The sequence below is a fragment of the Triturus cristatus genome, chromosome 6 (genome assembly GCF_964204655.1).
Source record: "Triturus cristatus chromosome 6, aTriCri1.1, whole genome shotgun sequence".
NCBI classification, from domain to species: Eukaryota; Metazoa; Chordata; class Amphibia; order Caudata; family Salamandridae; genus Triturus; species Triturus cristatus.
In genome coordinates, this window is record NC_140589.1 from 584,562,724 (window position 1) to 584,580,378 (window position 17,655).

A 17,655-nucleotide genomic window follows, 5' to 3' on the forward strand; every position below is an offset into this window, starting at 1 on the left:
ATCCTCAATCAACTCCAAGACCTCATGAGCAAAGGGTTGTGTTATGCAGCTATTTCTTTACTCCTATTTTCTGTTCTGTTAGTCTCATCATCCTCCCAACAAGAGCTACAGGGCCCTTCTTTTCTAACACCATTCATGAGTATATACCCCAATGCCCACAATCTTCTGGTAAAAGCAGCAGCGAACTGTAACTACATTATGATGTAATGTTCTTTAAAGAGGTGAGTCGCCAATTCTTTCCTACATTGGATCGGGGTTGTGGTAGTCCTGATGGATATGGGGACATTGTTCCAGAACTTGGATGCATAGATGGAGAAGATTGTTTCTTTTTTTTTTTTGCCATTCTTCAACTTCATTCTGTAGGTGTCCTGGCTGTGGGTGTGCCGAGAGCTACCGCAGATGGTGAGCTTGTCATGTCATCCAAGTAGGTAGAAATGCCGCTTGTGATTATTTTAAAGATAAAGGTTTTGAAGGTGGTGTGGGCAGGCAAGGGAAGTGGAGTGGAACCTAGAAAGTGCCAGAATTTAGGATGGCCTTAATGGTGGCCTCTATGGGCTATATACCAAGACGGTTCCCAAGATACCTAACGCAAGAAAACCTATTTGTCATAGAAGAATTTTGATTTAGAACAATATGAAAGTAAACACAACAGGTGAAATAGCTTGACTACTGTTAAAGGTATCACTCAAGTCACTGTAAAACTGTATCACTCAAAGGGTTCTAGTGTGATAAATCTGAACTCGGATCCCTTTTTATTTAAAAATGTATGCATAAGCCAGGCCTAAAATGGTGTGTCAAGAAAATATTAACATTTTTTTTTTTTTTTTTTTTTTTGAAAACCTTTATTGACAGTTCAATAAGAACAAGTATGGGCCTACAACCCCCCAGGGCCGGCCGCTAAGCAATCAGAGCAATAACGACAAGTATAAACACAGGCAGCACTACGGGGAGCAAAATCGTACTGCTAATACTGTGAACAGCGTAAGTAGGGCACCAGGAGAAAGAGGTTTTCATTTTATGATGAAACAAGGCAGAAGGATCAGGTTACAAGCAATTTTAAAACAACGATCACGGATATGCAGAGTAATGAACGTTAGCGATTTACAGCAATCTATTCGATCAATGGCGCAAACACAAGAACATCAGGATGGGGAAAAACATAGTATACAGTTGCGCCCGCAGTCCCCCGCCAGAACTCCCCAAGAACACCCCGGAAGTTGTGAACACATGGAACGGCAACGAGGCATAGCAAAAGGAGGTGTATCACGCTGATCCCAGAAAAAGAAAAACAAAAAGAATCAGAGAAGAAAAAGGAGGCCATGGAAAAAAAGGATGAAAGAATACAGAATCCCCTCCCCCAACCCCCCACCCTGCACCTCTGCAGATGAGTACGGCCCCCCCCCCCAGCAGTGTGCCTGTCGCCCTGGAACCAGACCCGAAATGTAGGAGAATAGGGAAAAAGAAGTAGGAAAGGACCCCCACCAGACGGGGGGGTAGAGAAAGTATTTATAAACTGGAGGAGGGCCTTCATAACAGACCCCCGGCTTCTCCCTCCCGCACGGTAAGGTTCCCCTAAAGTGAACAAGGAACAGCACAAAAACAATCTTCTCAAACCACGATGGGGAGCATTATGCACCTATTGTGCCAGTAGCCATGTCAGGAGAGCACACCACCCCAAGCCCGCCCGTCCACTAGGCGACCACCCCCGAGGGGCCAGCCTCACCCCTGACCACTCTGTGGAATTCTGCCCATGCCAACCCCTCGACCCAGCACCATACCCAATGTTCCTAGGCAGAGGAATGTCCAACAACGACAGAGAAGCGACGCACACAGGTGGGGTGGAAGTCTCTGAGCATCAACACAGTCCGCCGCGTGAGGAAACAGGCTTCCCAGTGCTGCCCTAGGATCTGCACTGCACGCAAGGTTCAGGAAGGCAGAAGCAGCCAAAGCAGACATTAGTTGCTGGAGTTGTCTCTGGGTCGCAGGAGGGCATGCACGGGATGAGGCCACCACATCCCACTCAGGTCCAACGCCTCCGGGACAGATCAGGCCCTCAGAAGGTCGAACACACTGTAGCATACTGGCCGGGGCGTCCCGTCGTGTACTAACCTCAGGGGTGGCCGCCACAGCGTCCTCCTGCGCGCAGTGTGGGTAGACTCTGTGTTCGTGCGGACAGGCGGGCCGCCACTGCCCCAACTCCGACGCCACACCATCGAGCTTACTCCCCAAGATCACGAAACCATGAACCAAGGAGGAGTGAAGAGTACCAAGAGCCTCGAGGAGGTCGCCGTACCCCAGCTCAGCTCTCTGTGATCTCGCCGCCACACTCCCAAAAATCGTACGCTCACAGGCCCGCTGCGGCCCAGCGGACAGGATGGTAGGCTTCATCGACCCAAGATGGCCGCCAAGTATGCCCGACCCTCACCGGGGCCGGGACCCCGGGACAAGCGTCGCGATGTCCACGTCGCGGGTGACCGGGTTCCGGGGGCAGGCAAAAAACTATCCGTGGTCACGGGCAACAGTCGTCCCCACCACGGACCAGCTCCCGTAGAAATCCGGGGGCGGCCCGCAATGATCGGGGCAGGATACGGACGGCGGCCGGGCAGCTCACCAGCAAGGCAGGGGCAGTCACCGGAGGATCTAAGATTTGCACCCCCGGTCATGCACTCGGTCAGCTACACTGGGCAGTAGAAGTGACCACGCCGAAATGTAGGCCGAGTTTGGCACCGCTCCGGTGGGCCGACTCCACCCAGTCACCACCGGCCGCTGTTGTCGCACTGCCACCCGGCCACGCCGTCCACTCGATGTCCCGGCACCAGGGCCGCACAGGCCGCAAAGTTCAGATGCAGTTTTCTCCGGCGATAGCACGGCTAGAAACCTCGGAGTCACACAGTCGGGAGCCCCTCTCCTTCAGAAACACGACCACGTAGCACAGGTTGAGGATCTCAGGCAGGATATCCGTGCGGGATGCGGAGGTTCACGGAGCCGGGAGTCTACGCTGCCGTCCCGGTCGCCATCTTGGCTCCTCCTCTCAATATTAACATTTAAGATTTTCTCTGACAGTGATTTGTATTCTGAGATGTTTCAGACTAAATTGTTTATTTGTGAAAGTACCAGAATGCAATGTTATGTAAACTAAAAGGGTTTAATAGGATGTGGCCTGTGGCATGTCTATAAGACCTCCATCAACACTCCTCTGCAGTCTTTAAAATCATTTTATTGTCTTTAGAATCTTCCAGTAGTTGATTATTTTTGTCTAATCACAGCAAGTAACAGCTCCTCAACCGTGGTTCACTGTGTCACTTCCCTCAGCCAGTTACACATTGTCCACATTGATGGGCAACAGGAAACGTGGAGTGAGCTAGCCATTATATAAATCTGCTCAAATTCTTCAAGTCTAGTCACTTGTCTTCTCTGAGTTTGTACGGTGTTAACATCTTTGCATCCAACAATGTTGTGTACAACACTGATGTCTGTCTGCCACCAGCACCAGACATAGGGAGCATCAGGACCTAACTGTCTCTTACTACACACTACTATCTAGTTGCACTACATTTATTTTGATACTTTCAAATCAGAGAGACATATATATGTAAATACAGTGTCCATAGCCAGTTTTCCACATGCCATGGTCCACATTGCCTTCACCTTTACCAATTACAGCTCTAGAGGATGCACTTATCACACACATTGTTTATATTCACTAAACTATTCATGTCTGTGGGAGGATAAACTCGTAAGACAGTTTCATAACTCAGGTCTTACGGTTCCCCTGTCCATTGTATCACATACTGGAGTTGTGCCTACTAATAGTACAGTTCTGGTCTGGTGATTCTATGTCCCCACTTTTATAAGACTTGAGTTTGGCCAGCATATTCTTGTTGCTAAAGACAGTCAGATTGCTAATTACTGAATCTAGAACTTTATAAAAGAATATAACAATGCATAAGAGTGGGAATCTTACCTTTACCTACTTTTTCCAATTGCAGAAGGTGGAAGGTTCATGTAGAACTTTACTGAATTCACCATTGGCAAGTTTTTTCATGTATCCCCTGATATCAGCTTGAATCTCTGCAGCAAAGCTTACTCTGTGAATCCATGTTTTTGAGTATGACCTTGTAAAAGAATCATGAGTAAACCAAAGTAACCTCTGTCTCAAAATCAGCCCAGATCTCTTTGCTTCTTGTATCATTTCTATTATCACGTCAGCATAGATTGATATCTTCAACTTTAAACAAGATTGATTAAAGCAGCCCCTCATCATTCAGGCGACCATGGGTAGTAATGCTTGCTGCTCGACATGTTATCTCCCAGTTAAAAAAAAACCAACCTTATAGCTAGCAGACTACATCCTAGTGTATGTAGAGTAGGATTAATAATAAGCATTCTTTCCCCACGTCATAGTTACTCTGTTGTGCTTCTTGCTCCTCAAGTATTTTTCCTACAGCATAGCATATGAGCATTGTGTCTGTTGGCAGGCAAACAGCATTTATACAGCACACACCACCCTTCTGGGCCTCTTGTAGCTGATCTTTCATAAACCTGCCTAACCAAACAGGCCAGTTTTCAGGTTCTTCCTGAATATAGCCAATGATGGTGAGCACCTATAACCTAGGGAACAGTCTTCTAGAATGCTAGCGTTTTTATACAGAAGGCATATTTGTCAAGAGAGGTTAGGCAAAATTTAGGAATAACACCACCTTATCTTTGCTTTATAGATTATGTTTAGGATGGTAAAGCTGTAATCTAGAGGTGAGTTAACTTGGAGCCAGGTCGCTTATGAAGCATCTACTACAGACAACTAGTGCTGGAATCGAAGAGCTGTCTAGGGTCAGGCTGCTACTCCAAGACCTACGGATACACAGTGTTGGGACCGCTCCAATTTCAAGGCTTGAATCCTGGTCCTGCTCCCATTCGAGTTGACGGACCCGCTGTAGAGGCCAGCCTTTGTCACGCTACAAATCCTTCAGGAAGCATGAAAAACACAAGAAGTCGAAGCACAGTTCCACTCCTTCGTGCCATTCCCACCTGATGAAGCACATGGGAGTATGGGAAGTACCAACCATCTCGCTCCTGCTCTCGAAGTCTGCCAACTTCGGAGCCAATTCCGCAGCTGGTTCCAGCATGACCCACATTTCCAGGGCCTTCATCACGCTGTGCCAGATTGGAGAGTTTGACACAGCTATGGTGTGGCTCTACGGACCTCTACTGGCTCCCTCTGGTGCGCCACCTGCACCACAGAGCCGATATGCCTTCCACCTGAACTACTGGCCGGTTCACCCTTGGTGCCAGGAGGACTCTCTGAGCCACTTCTGCCCTCACCTCCACTTCTGATGCCACCCCGGCATCTAAACCCTCATTAGGCCCAGGTACATCAACACAGATGCCGACCTCTCCTCCTGAGGAGCTAGTTGTGATTGTCCTGTTAGATGCCGAATTGCCACTCGTCTCGAATTCAAATGAGATGCCAGCTCCTGCACTTGAACTTCCATATGGCAGGCAACATTCATTGCATTCCCTCTTCCGCACCAACTCTGACAATTGCTATGACCAGGGTGAAGAGTACGTTCAGCCCTTAGCCAAGGACAATTGGTATGAGGCTTGCAGGAGACCAGTGGGCTAGATACCTCCTCGGAGACAGCTCTTTTCTCTCCTGCCGACTCAGCCATAGAAGAAACTGCCTCCTTCACTATAGTTATGCATAGGGCAGTTGAAGTCCTTGACCTCCAGCTTCCCACTGTGGAGGTGAAAACAAACTTGTTAACTGAGGTCCTACAACTGGGCCAGACTACTTCTAAGCCCCTCCTACCTTTCAGTGAGGGCCTCACTGAGACCCTCCTCGGGGCTTGGGCTAAGCCTAGTACTGGCCCTCCAGTTAACAGACAAATTTCCAGGCACCATCGCCCTGCTCCAGGCAACCCAGCATTTTTCTTGCAGCACCCTTCTCTAGAGAGCCTCGTGGTACAGCCACAAACTGGACCAACACCAACAATTTTCCTACCTCTTCCCCTGATAGGGAATCAATGCGAGTAGAGACCATTGGTAAACACCTTTTCCCATCAGCCAGTTTCGCCCTGCGTTCTGTCATCACCTCCTGTTTGTTGGGCTGTTAGACTCCCTGGTGTTACCAGAAGACTTTCACCCTGTCCTTTCGCAGATGATCCAAGATGGTCGTGATGTGGCCAAGTTCAAAATTTGTAGTGGCTTGAACACCACGGACTCAGTTTGGTGAGCTATTGGCACCAACGTTGCCATTCTCCATGCGTGGCTGCGATTGACTGGGTTCTCGTGTGACGGCCGGTCCTCCATGATGGATATGCCGCTCGATAAGACTCGCCTATTTGGGGACAGGAAAGACTGTGCTCTTATACACTTCTAGGAGAGTAGGGCACCTCTCGCTCTCAGGGTCCTTCTGCCCTACCTTGCCAGTTGCAACACTTCTACTATTCCTTTTGTGGCTTTGGCTGAGACATTCCTCACTGCCAGATTGTCCCCAGCAGGGTAGCCAGCAGTTTCGCGGCAGAGTCCGAGGAGTCCACATCCCCCGTAGCCAAGGTCAGTATGCCACTCAGTCTTCCACTCATCCCAACCCCCCATAGTCCCAAACGCCAAACCTCTTTAGTGTGCACTTACAGGGCCACCTGGTAGGAGGCAGAATCCACTGATTCTAAACGGGTTAGCAAATAATCACATCGGACAGGTGAGTACACAAAGGTTATGGCTCACCCTTCCTTTCATCCCCGTCTCACCTTCCAACGTCCATCCAGCAACTGCTGAAGGGCCATCTCTCCTTTTTGCAGCAGGAAGTGCAAGTCCTTTTAGCCAAAGGGGATGCCAAGAGTATGCCTGTGCCTGTAGTAGGGAGCAGAGATTCCCACTACTCTCTGGTACCCAAGAAGGAGGGAGGTCTTCAGCCTTTTTTAGATATGTGCCCTCTCAACACCTTCTTCCAAAAGGAGAAATTCAAAATGCTCATCCTGGTCTTGTCTGCCCTTGAACCTGGAGACTGGATGATGGCCTTGGTGCTGCAGGACAACTATTTCCACATACTCGTCCACCCAGCCCATCTCTGCTACCTACAGTTTGTGGTGGAACCAAAGCATTTTCAGTTAGCTGTGCCCCCTTTGGTCTCACAGCAGCCCTTGGGTGCTCACAAACGTGATGGGGTTGGCAGGAGCATACCTTCGGAGGTCCCAGTCTACCCCTACCTCAACTAATAGGTTTTGAAGGTGGGCTCTTCCCAAGCAGTTGTCAACCTTCTCCTCCTGTAACCTTTGGAGTTAACTATTAACATGCGGAAGTCACACCTGACTCCTTCTCAGATGCTACCCTTCATCTGAGCCATTCTGGACATGGTTCGGTTTTGTGTCTCCTCCAGAAAGGAGAGTCCAGGATATTCAGCCTAAGATTAACTTCTGTCCTGAGTTTCAGTGACGTCAACTCTGAGGCTGATGGGACTGATGGCCTTGTGCATCCTGCTGGTTAAACATGCCACGTGACATATGTGGGCCCTGCAGTGGGATCTAAAGTCGCTGTGGGCCCACAACAAGGAGACCACTCTGACCACATCCTGAGATTCAGAGATTACGAAAGTCCTACAGTGGTGGTTACTGAACCACCACTCCCTACATCACCCAGAGCTGACAATGGTGACTGATGCATCGCTGCTGGATTGAGGCGGCCACTGTGAGAGGTGGAGATCAGAGGTCTCCGGCAGAGGCCCTGCTGCATCTCAGCCTCTTGGAGCTGTGGGCCATCCGCTTAGTGTTGAAAGTCGTCCTTCTATCCATCAGAGGGAGTCTGGTATAGGTGCTTACAGACAAAATCACTGCCATATGGTATTGCAATAAGCAGGAAGGAGTGGGGTCCTGGGCCCTGTGCCAGGAGGCTACACCACCAAGGAGTTTTCCTGGTGGTGAACCAAACTGCAGGATGTCAGGGCGGGCAAACGCAGCTGTCAAAACCTAGCAGATCAGAGGTGTTAGTTACACCCAGAGGCAGCCCAAGGTCTCTTCTGCGGATGAGTAGAACCTCAGCTCCATCTATTTGTTACCTCCAAGAACACACAATGTCAGCAGTTCTGTGAGTTGGAGTTGTGAAGGAGTGTCTCGCTAGGAGAATTGAACTTGGGGCTTCAGTATGCCTTCCTGCTGATACCTCTTCTGCCCTGAGTTCTGAAGATCAGGACTACCCGGGTCCAATACATCTTAGTGGCCACGGATTGGGCATAAGGAGTATGGAGTCCAGAGCTCCTGGGCTTGAATTTCTGTCCTCCAATCAGGTTGCCCCTCCGGGAGAATCTGCTCTTGCAGCAACAGGGCAGGGTTCTGCACCCAGGCCTTTCCAGTCTCCACCTTTATGCTTTAAGATTGAGAGGCGACAGTTGACCACCTTCGACCTTTCTCCAGAGGTGGTTGATGTCATCTTGGCAGCCAAGAGTCCCTTGACAAAAACTGTACGTGCCTGTCATTGGGAAATATTTGTAGTTCGGTGTGGCCCACGTTAGATTGACTCGTTACAGGCCACGTTATCTGATATTCTGTCGATTTATTATGTCTTTTGCCCTGCAAGGTTTTGCTTTGGCCATAGTTAAAGAGTACAAAATACCAATTGTGCACACGTTAAAAGTAAAATTGCATATATAGCATGAAGTATTCAAAACAAAACAACTGTATAGGCAATGGATGACAAGAAAAGCAGGTTTGTCTTTCGTTATGTAGTTTTATATGAAATTCTGTGGATCCAACCAGCCAACACGTGTTTCGTCAGAGGGTATAAACCCCAGACTTCTTCAGGGCTTCTACGTGTGTTGAAGGAGTATAGACCTTTGAACCGGTGATAATTCCGACCCGGTAGGTCATAGAAGAAAATTACTCGTGTATGTTTTCTTAAGGAAATTGTCTTTTCAATAAAGTTATGAATCCAATCTGAGACGAGTACATCCAGACCGAAGTGCTTCCAACCGTATAGTGGGTGACCGGCGTGTTTGTCCAATAGTTAAAGAGTACCTTTCGCCCTTTTTACGGTTCCCAACGAGCCCTCATTATTAAAATCACTGGTTGTAATGCTTTTTTTGACCCCCTACAACACTTGTTTGCTCCCTCTCCTTTTGTCATGCCACAGTGGGGCCTTAACTTGGTCCTCACATAGTTGATGTGCACTCCCTTTGAGCTGCTTCACAGCTGCCTTTTACGACTTCTTACCCTCAAGTCAGTGTTCCTCGTCGTCATTACGTTGGCCCGACAAGTGAGTGAACTGCAGGCTCAATCTGCCACCTTCTTTCCAGACAAACTGGTGGTGCGGATTTGAGCATCCTTCTTGACAAAAGTTGTGACACCATTTCATGTCGCTCAAACCATCACCCTGCCTATGTTCCATGCTCCGCCTTGCCTCTCTAAGGCAGAAAAGCGACTTCCCTCATCTCGGTCCGCGTGTCCTTTAAATTTAAAACATATAAGGGGGTAGGGCAAGGGTCGCCTGACCCCCTGGACCTTGTAAGGGGCAGGAGTGTCCCAAATGTAAAATAAAATATTTTGGGGGGGTTTTTGGTGCTCTCATGGATTTTCCGCAGAAGCCAACGCAGACCCTGGACTTGGAGGACGCCGGAGTCCCACAGAATTGCAGGGCCTGCGCTGCCTCCCGAGAGACTCTTGCTGATTTGGAATTTTCTTTTTAAAATAAGGTGGGATGTGGCCTGAGTGTCTGTGGTGGGTTGTCGCGAACCGGCAGAGGCACTGCACAGCGGGAATGTGGCTGCTCGGGCCCTTGGGATGGCAGCAGATGAGGCCCAGCAGCCAACCCCCACAACTCAGAGTCAAAGGCATCCATGGCGGGGGGTTGGCTGCCCACGGGGGGTTGGCCACCGGGCCTGGCTAAAGGCTGGACCCTGCCGCTAAACCTGGGCATGGCAAAAGACTGTGCATGGCGGCGGGTTGGCTGGCAGCAGGAGGTTGAATGCAGGGCCTGGGTGCAGGACAGGCCCTGTAGCCAACACCTCGCTACACATGGCCGGACGAAGGCCGTGTGCTGGTGGGAGATGGCCTTATGTATAGTAACAAAATAATACTCTGTTAAAAAAAATCCTAGAAATTCACTGGAAAAATAATGTTTAAAGTGACGTTATAATTAGGTATGGTAAAAAATATCTTACATTGCATAAAAGAAAACAACTCGGAAATTCACTGTAAAAAAACAAAGGTTAAAGTGACTTTATAATTAGGTGAAAAAGTCAGTTTAAACATAACATTTCATGCTTATAAAAACACTAAAATTCAACAGTTATAGTTATTTTAAGTAACTAGAACTCTCACCATGCACTGTTTATGACCTCACATATTCCAACACTCAAGAAATGTTCTCTGACATCATTAATAACATTACTGATAACAGCTGAACTGACATCACTGACGACAACACTGTGCATCTGGGGGGCAGGAAACTAGAGTGTCCTTCGAGATGGTGTCCTCAGAGCCCTATTCAGCTCAGGGAGAGGGCCCCACACACCCTTCCTCATCCAAAGAAGAGGCAGGCCATGGGGAATGCCTTACCCAGAGCCGAAATTGGCTTACGGAGGGGAAAGGAGGCCACACACATGCCCCCTTCCCCTTTTAAAAAGTATTAAAGAGATTGAAAATGAAAAGGGAGAGAGACCACTTTTTTTCTTCTTTTTTTGTATATTTCTGGCCACAGAGCATCTTCCCCACCACTATTAGAGGGTCAGGGTACCCAAAACCTACCCACTTATATGTTTTGAAAATCTTTTTACAGGCCAGGGGAGTGCTGAAGTCCTAAAATGGCTGCTGCAACATCTTTGTTGATCTTGTGGCAGAAAATCAGCTCTTCCTTTTTTATCTGCTGGGCCTGCAGATCCATTGTGTCTCTATGTATACATACATTTTAAATCTTATATTCTTGAAAACTATTGATTGAATATATGCTATATCATAAAAGTCACTCTTTCTTAGTAAAGATCTAGCTTTTTACCAAATTTGGTGTAATTCCATTCAGCCGTTTTGGTTGTAGCTGTGTCTAATTTTCATATGGGAAACTGCATGGGGAAAACGCGTTTGGGCCCATCCCCTTTTGTTCTCAGCCCCCGCTTGACAAATCACTCATAAACGTTCCAGAAAGGAGCTGTGGGGTGTAAGACGTCTTTTTAGAAACTTTCATACAGATTCGTCAAACTGTGTTAAATTTATAAACAAACAAATTAATCCACTTCCAGTCATTTGATGATCCCTTTCTCCCTGAAGGGGGAGATGAGGATGAAGGGTTTGGGCCTATGGAGGAGAACCTCGATCCAGATGAAAACTGGTATGAGTAGATGGGTGACACTAGTGGTTTGAACACTTCTCCAGACTCTGGCAAGCTTTCCCCCCAGGGACCAGTCTCAGTGGAAGGTGCATCCTTCACAAAATGATGCGCAAGTCAGCGGAACTTCTTGATGTTCAGCTGCCTGCAGTCGAGGTCAAGAACAACGTCATGACAGAGGTGCTTCCCCCAGGAGCTCTTGCGAACCTTCAATGAAGCCATCACCGATGTTCGCCTGGGCTAAACCTTGCACAGGGGGCTCCTGTACAATGCATGATTGCCTGACATCACTGTCCCATGCCAGGAGACCTAGCCTTTCTCTCCCAGCACCTCTCCCCTGAGAGCCTGGTTGTGAATTCCTCAACCTCCAAGATCAACCCAAATGCACTTTATTTCTCCCCACTGGACAGGGAATCCAAGCCTCTGGACACCTTTGGGAAGTGTATGTTTTCTTCCACCCGGTTATGCTTGCTGTCGGTAAACAGTGCATGCCTCTTGTGCTGTTACTCTCATGGATTGTGACACTCTGTTGCACAGCTGCTTCCCATGCTTCCTGAGGGGGCCACGCTATTCTTAACCAAGCCCTCATGGATGGCCGTGACTCAGCAAAGTTCACTCTTAGGTTCTGGCTGGACACGACAGTCTCCCTAGACAGAGCCATGGCTTATACTGTAGTGCTGCCTTGTCATGCCTTGTAGCGGTCCATTGGGGACTTGGGGAATGTCCAGGCATCCCCTGATTGACATGCCCTTCATGGGCTCCTGCCTATTTGGCAATAAAGCTGAAACCGCTCTTGAGTCATCGGCAGATCTCTAGGGTTTTCTCTATCTGCCCGATCTCAGCAGCAATCCTTTCACTCCTACTGCGGACATGGTTGGGGCACTTATAGACACCCACTATACCAGCCGTACCTGCCAGTACAAAAACCTGCCCAGTTCTTTCGTGGATGGGGCCACCAGAAAGGATGCATGAGCCGACCCATTGAGCTGTCCAGTCCTCTACCCTCTGCTACCACAGCCTTACGCCTCTTTAGTACACCCTCTATCCAGCACAGCCATCCCATTGTGGGCAGCATTAGGCTCCACCTGCCCCAGTTGCCTGCAATTACTTCTGACAAGTGGTTGCTTCAGATTGTGCGAAAGTGGTACGGCGTCCCATTTGTGGAAACCCTCCGCCTTTGCACCATTTCCAGAATGGCTAACGGAGGATCCCCTCTCCTTGCTCTGTCAAGAAGTGTAGGCTGTTTTGTCCAAAGGAGTCACCAAGGAGGTGCCTTGCCAGAAGTAGGTCATGGTTGCTACTCCTACTACTTTCAGGTGCCAAAAAAGGACAAAGGAATTTGTCCTATCCTAAATCTGTGCCCTCTGAACACCTTGCTGCAGAAAGAGAAATTCAAAATACTCACCCAGGCACAGGTCTTGTGTGCCTTGGACCTTGGAGACTGGACAGTTGTGTTGGTTTTGCGAGACACTTATTTTCTCATCCTGTCTTGCAAGCTCACAGGCATTATCTGCCATTTATTGTGGGCCATGAGCATTTTCAGCTTGCTGTGCTCCCCTTCGGCACCAACGCACCTCGTGTGTTCACAAAAGTGATGGCTGTGGATGCAGCTTATCTTCAGGGGTTGCAGATATCAGTCTTTCCCTACCTCAGTGAGTAGCTACTAAAGGTGGGCTTGCACGAGGCAGTCGTCAAACAACTCCAGAAAACATTTTTCACTTGCTGGGCTTCACCATCAACATGCCAAAGTTCTTCTCAGATGCTCCCGTTCATCTGAGCCATTCTGGATACAATGCAGTTCCGCTACTACACTCCAGGATATTCGGGCTATGATCACAATGTCTCAGCCTCAATCCTGGATTTTGGTGGACTACTTCTGAGGCTGCTGGGTCTGATGGCCTTCTGCACCCTGCTGGTAAAGCACGCCAGATGGCATGTGTGGGTTCTGCAGTGGGATCTTAAGTTCCAATGGGCACAGCAAGAGGGAACCTCTCTGTCATGATCCAGATCTCGAAGGAGACCTGCAGTGATGGCTGACGAACCGCGATTGGGTCAGTGGCAGACCCCTCTTTTTCCCCAACCAGAGCTGACAGTGGTTAGTGATGCATCACTCCAGTAGTGGGGCAGCCATCTGGGAGAGGTTGAGAACAGAGGACTCTGGTCTCCGGCGAAATCTTAGCTTCATAACAATCTTCTGGGGTGATCCGCTTGAAAGCCTTCCTTCCATCTATCAAAGAGAGGCACGTTCAGGTGTTTTCGGACAACACCACCGTCATGTAGTATTGCAAAATCAGGGCGGTGGGATTTTGGACCCTATGCCAGGAGTCTCTGAGCCTTTGGACTTGGCTAAAGAGCCAAGACATTTTCCTGTTATAGCACCTGGCAGGCTCCTTGAACGCCAAGGCAGCCAAACTCAGCCATTGATGCCTTGTGGATCGTGAATGGAGACTACACCCAGAGGTGGTGCAAGGTCTCTTCCAAGAACAAGGAGAACCTTGGATCAATTTCAGCACTTCTTATTGAAGTCTCCACAGCGACTCTTGCTTTGAGACACATTCTGTTTAGTGTGGAACTGGGGAGTACTGTACGCCTTTCTGCTGATACCCTTCCTGCCCCAAATTCACAAGAAGATCAGGACCTAATCAGGACCTACTGCGCCCAGGAAGTATGATGTACCAAACTCCTGAGCATGAGCATCTGTCCTCCTATCAGGCTGCCGCTTTGAGAGGACCTCCTGTCGCAGCACCAGGGCAGGGTCCTTCACTCGAACTTGCGCATGCTCCACCCTCATACATGGAGATTGAGCGTTGGCAGTTGAGAGTTTTTTCGATCTTCCTCCCGAGGTCTGTGATGTCATCCTGGCAGCCAGGTGTCCCTCCACCAAAAAGTTATACGCCTGCTGTTGGGATAAGTTTGTGACCTGGTATTCCTCACGCCATTTTGACCCGCTTTCTGCACCACTGTCAGAGGTGTTGCTGTTTGTTTTATCTTTAGCCTGGCAAGGCCTTGCCCTAGGCACGGTCAAAGGTTACTTGCCAGACATTTTAGCTTTGCTTCAGTTGCCAGACCAACCTACCTGTAGACCTGTCCCCCTTGGTGTGGTCTTCCACCAAACCTTTTGCCTTCACCCCTCCTCGTTTCTAAAATGAATTTTTGTTTACTTTAGAACTCTTTGCACTTGTGCTTCCTTCTTGAAACATGGTAAATTTGGTTTACACCCAATTGGTGCATTAAATATACTTATAAATCCATAGTAGAGTGGTACCACATGTACATAGAGCCTGTAATTTAAATGCTACTAGTGGGCCTGCAGCACTTGTTGTGCTACCCACTAATGTAACACTTCAAAACATGTCTCAGACCTGTCATAGCAGCCTGGAGTGCAGTTTTAAAATGCCATTTCAGTCTGGCAAAATAAACATTTTTAAGAAAAATGACCAGGAAATTGCAAGGTACTTGGTGGAGTACCAGGCATCTCAAAAAAAGTGAAGGACTGTCCTCGCACACCACCAGGTGTCATTGGCAGTCATAGCTCTGTAGAAACTCTGTTTTGTAGAGAGCGGGCCTACACCTGGAGACAGGGAGGCACTAGACAATTACTTGGTATTATAATAAAATGTGGGGAATGGGGGAGTTACTACCCCATCACCACCATGATTGTAGTTATCAACATGTTTCTGCCAAAATGGCCCTTAGGGGCCGTGACATTTATCAGGACGGGAAAAAACGGTGGGCTCATATCTTACTAAGATTGGTTCGAAATTACCACAGTGTAGTGTGACCTATGTCAATCTCTGGCTGAATGAGTTTTCTGTAACCTGTAATGCAAAACAAGATTGCCATCAGAGTTTATCTGAATTAAATCCGGTCATAGCAGAATAAACATTACATATCTTGCATATATATAGTGGCTATTGAGTGTGAGACACGTGTCACTGCAAACGTGAGACACAGTACATTTTACACAATTGTGTGAGACCAGCTCACAATCTTACCCCAATGGAGGTTCCTAAATGCCCCATGGCAAGAGAGTATTAGAGTCCCCTTTAGTCACACTCTGGAAGAAATTACATTTATTTGGGAGGTAAACATACGTTTTACACTCAGCTTATCCAGGTAACCAGTACTTAGCTCCAGGACACCCCAGGGTAATCATGCACTCTATAAGTGCAAATATCATAACATAACACTTCTTTTGGAGGTCGAAATGACTACACAAAAGAACTCATCCACACCACCAGTCTACTCTTACTGCCTCAAGGTGCGTCTCTCGCCGTCTACATTCTTCCTGTACTGTGGTGTGAGAGTTGGAGGGTTAAATGCGGGGTTGTGAGGATGGTGCATGTGGAGTACAGTGACTCCCCCTTCCTCCCCCCCCCCCCCCCCCACTGAGGGGTGTGTGAAGGGTTTGCCACGGAGGGTGGTTAGAGGTCAGAGTGTACCTCGGGACGATCGCTTGCTGGTTGTACCTGAGGGATAGCTCGTCACCATGATACAATTCAAGTTACTTAGGGAGTAAAAGGCTCTGTTTCTACTACACACTGCGGGGGTCACGTACATTTAGTTTCATACGTTAGTGGAGGGGGCAAGAGTCTGTTATGGGTAGTGAGACACAGTTCTTGGTTGTGAGTGATTACCCAGGGGTGGGATGGGGTACGTCGGCCTCCTCCGCCTTCTGCCTTTCGCGGCCATGGAAGGGGTGCCCCACTACGTTTGCAGGGACGTTTGCAGGGCCACAGGCAACAGTGCGGCCACGGACATGGGATCCGTCGAGGCGGTTCAGGGGGCCAGCAGGCTTGTCAGTCCACCTCCACTCCCGCAACATCCACTGCAAAGCCTTCCTAGTCCGACCTTTCAGGCCCATCAAACGCCAGTAGGCGGCAAAATTCGCCATCATCTCCCCCACTGGCGCAACATCACTTCAGACAAGTGGGTGCTGCAAATTGTTTGAAGGAGCTACTCCCTCCCCTTCGAAACTTCCCCTCCAGCCATACCACCTCAATACCACCGCATGTCGGGGGACCATCTTGCGCTTCTTCAGCAGGAAGTCACGGCCCTCTTAGCCAGGGGGGCCATCGAGCGCCTTCCTGGGCCAGAAGTAGGTCGTGGTTGTTATTCCCACTACTTTCTGGTCCCCAAGAAGGACAAGGGTCTGCGTCCTATCTTAGACCTTCGGAATGTCAATCGCTTCCTCTGGAATGAGAAGTTCAAGATGCTAACACTTGCTCAGGTCTTGTCTGCCCTAGATCGGCAAGATTGGATAGTAGCGTTAGACTTGCAAGACGCTTACTTTCATATTCCCGTCCTGCCGGCCCACCGGCGTAACCTGCGGTTCACGGTAGGCCACGAGCATTTTCAGTTCACCGTGCTCCCTTTTGTCCTTACCAGCACCCCTCGGGTGTTCACAAAAGTGATGGCGGTTGTCGCAGCTCATCTGCGCAGATCAGGGGTCCCAGTCTTCCCCTATCTCGATGACTGGTTGTTGAAGGCGACCGCGCCCCAGGCAGTCATCTCCCACCTCCAGACTACGGCCGACCTGCTGCATTTGCTGGGGTTCTCTATCAACGTGCCGAAGTCGCACCTGATTCCCACTCAGCAGCTCCTCTTCATCGGAGCGGTTCTGGATTCGGCGCAGTTTCGGGTTTATCCTCCCGAGCAGCGAGTCCGGAATATTCAGGCTATGATTCCGATCTTTCAGCCTTTATCCCGGGTTTTGGTCAGGATGACCCTCCGGCTACTGGGCCTGATGGCCTCCTGCATCCTGTTGGTGGATCATGCCAGATGGCATATGCGGGCTCTGCATTGGAACCTTGGGACCTGAAGTTCCAGTGGGCACAACAATTGAAGTGGTGGCTCACGAATCGCGATTGGGTCAATGGCAGATCCCTCCCCTTCCCCAACCGGAACACACAGTGGTGACGGACGCGTTCCTTCTGGGATGGGGCGGACACATGGGAGAGGCGGAGATCAGAGGACTCTGGTCTCCGGCGGAGTCCCGGCTCCATATCAACCTTCTGGAGCTTCGGGCGATCAGACTTGCACTGAAAGCATTCCTTCGTTCTGTCAAGGGGAGAGTAGTGCAGGTGTTCACGGACAACACCACCGCCATATGGTACTTGAACAAACAGGGCGGGGTGGGGTCATGGACCCTATGTCAGGAGGATCTGCGTCTCTGGACATGGCTGGAACATCAGAGCATTTTCCTGGTGGTTCAACACCTGCAGGTTCTCTGAACGCCAGGGCGGACAAACACAGCCGCCGGTGCATGACGGATCACGAATCGCGTCTGCACTCGGATGTGGCGCAAGGTCGCTTTCAGCAGTGGGGAGAGCCTTGGTTAGATCT

The 17,655-nt window shown here is 49.3% G+C and overlaps 1 protein-coding gene across 3 annotated transcripts in view; it reads left to right on the forward strand.

Moving 5' to 3' along the window:
- DOP1A (DOP1 leucine zipper like protein A) overlaps positions 1-17,655 on the forward strand; it is a 1,047,530-nt gene that overhangs the window by 890,799 nt on the left and 139,076 nt on the right. The gene's annotated exons all lie outside the window — the stretch shown is intronic.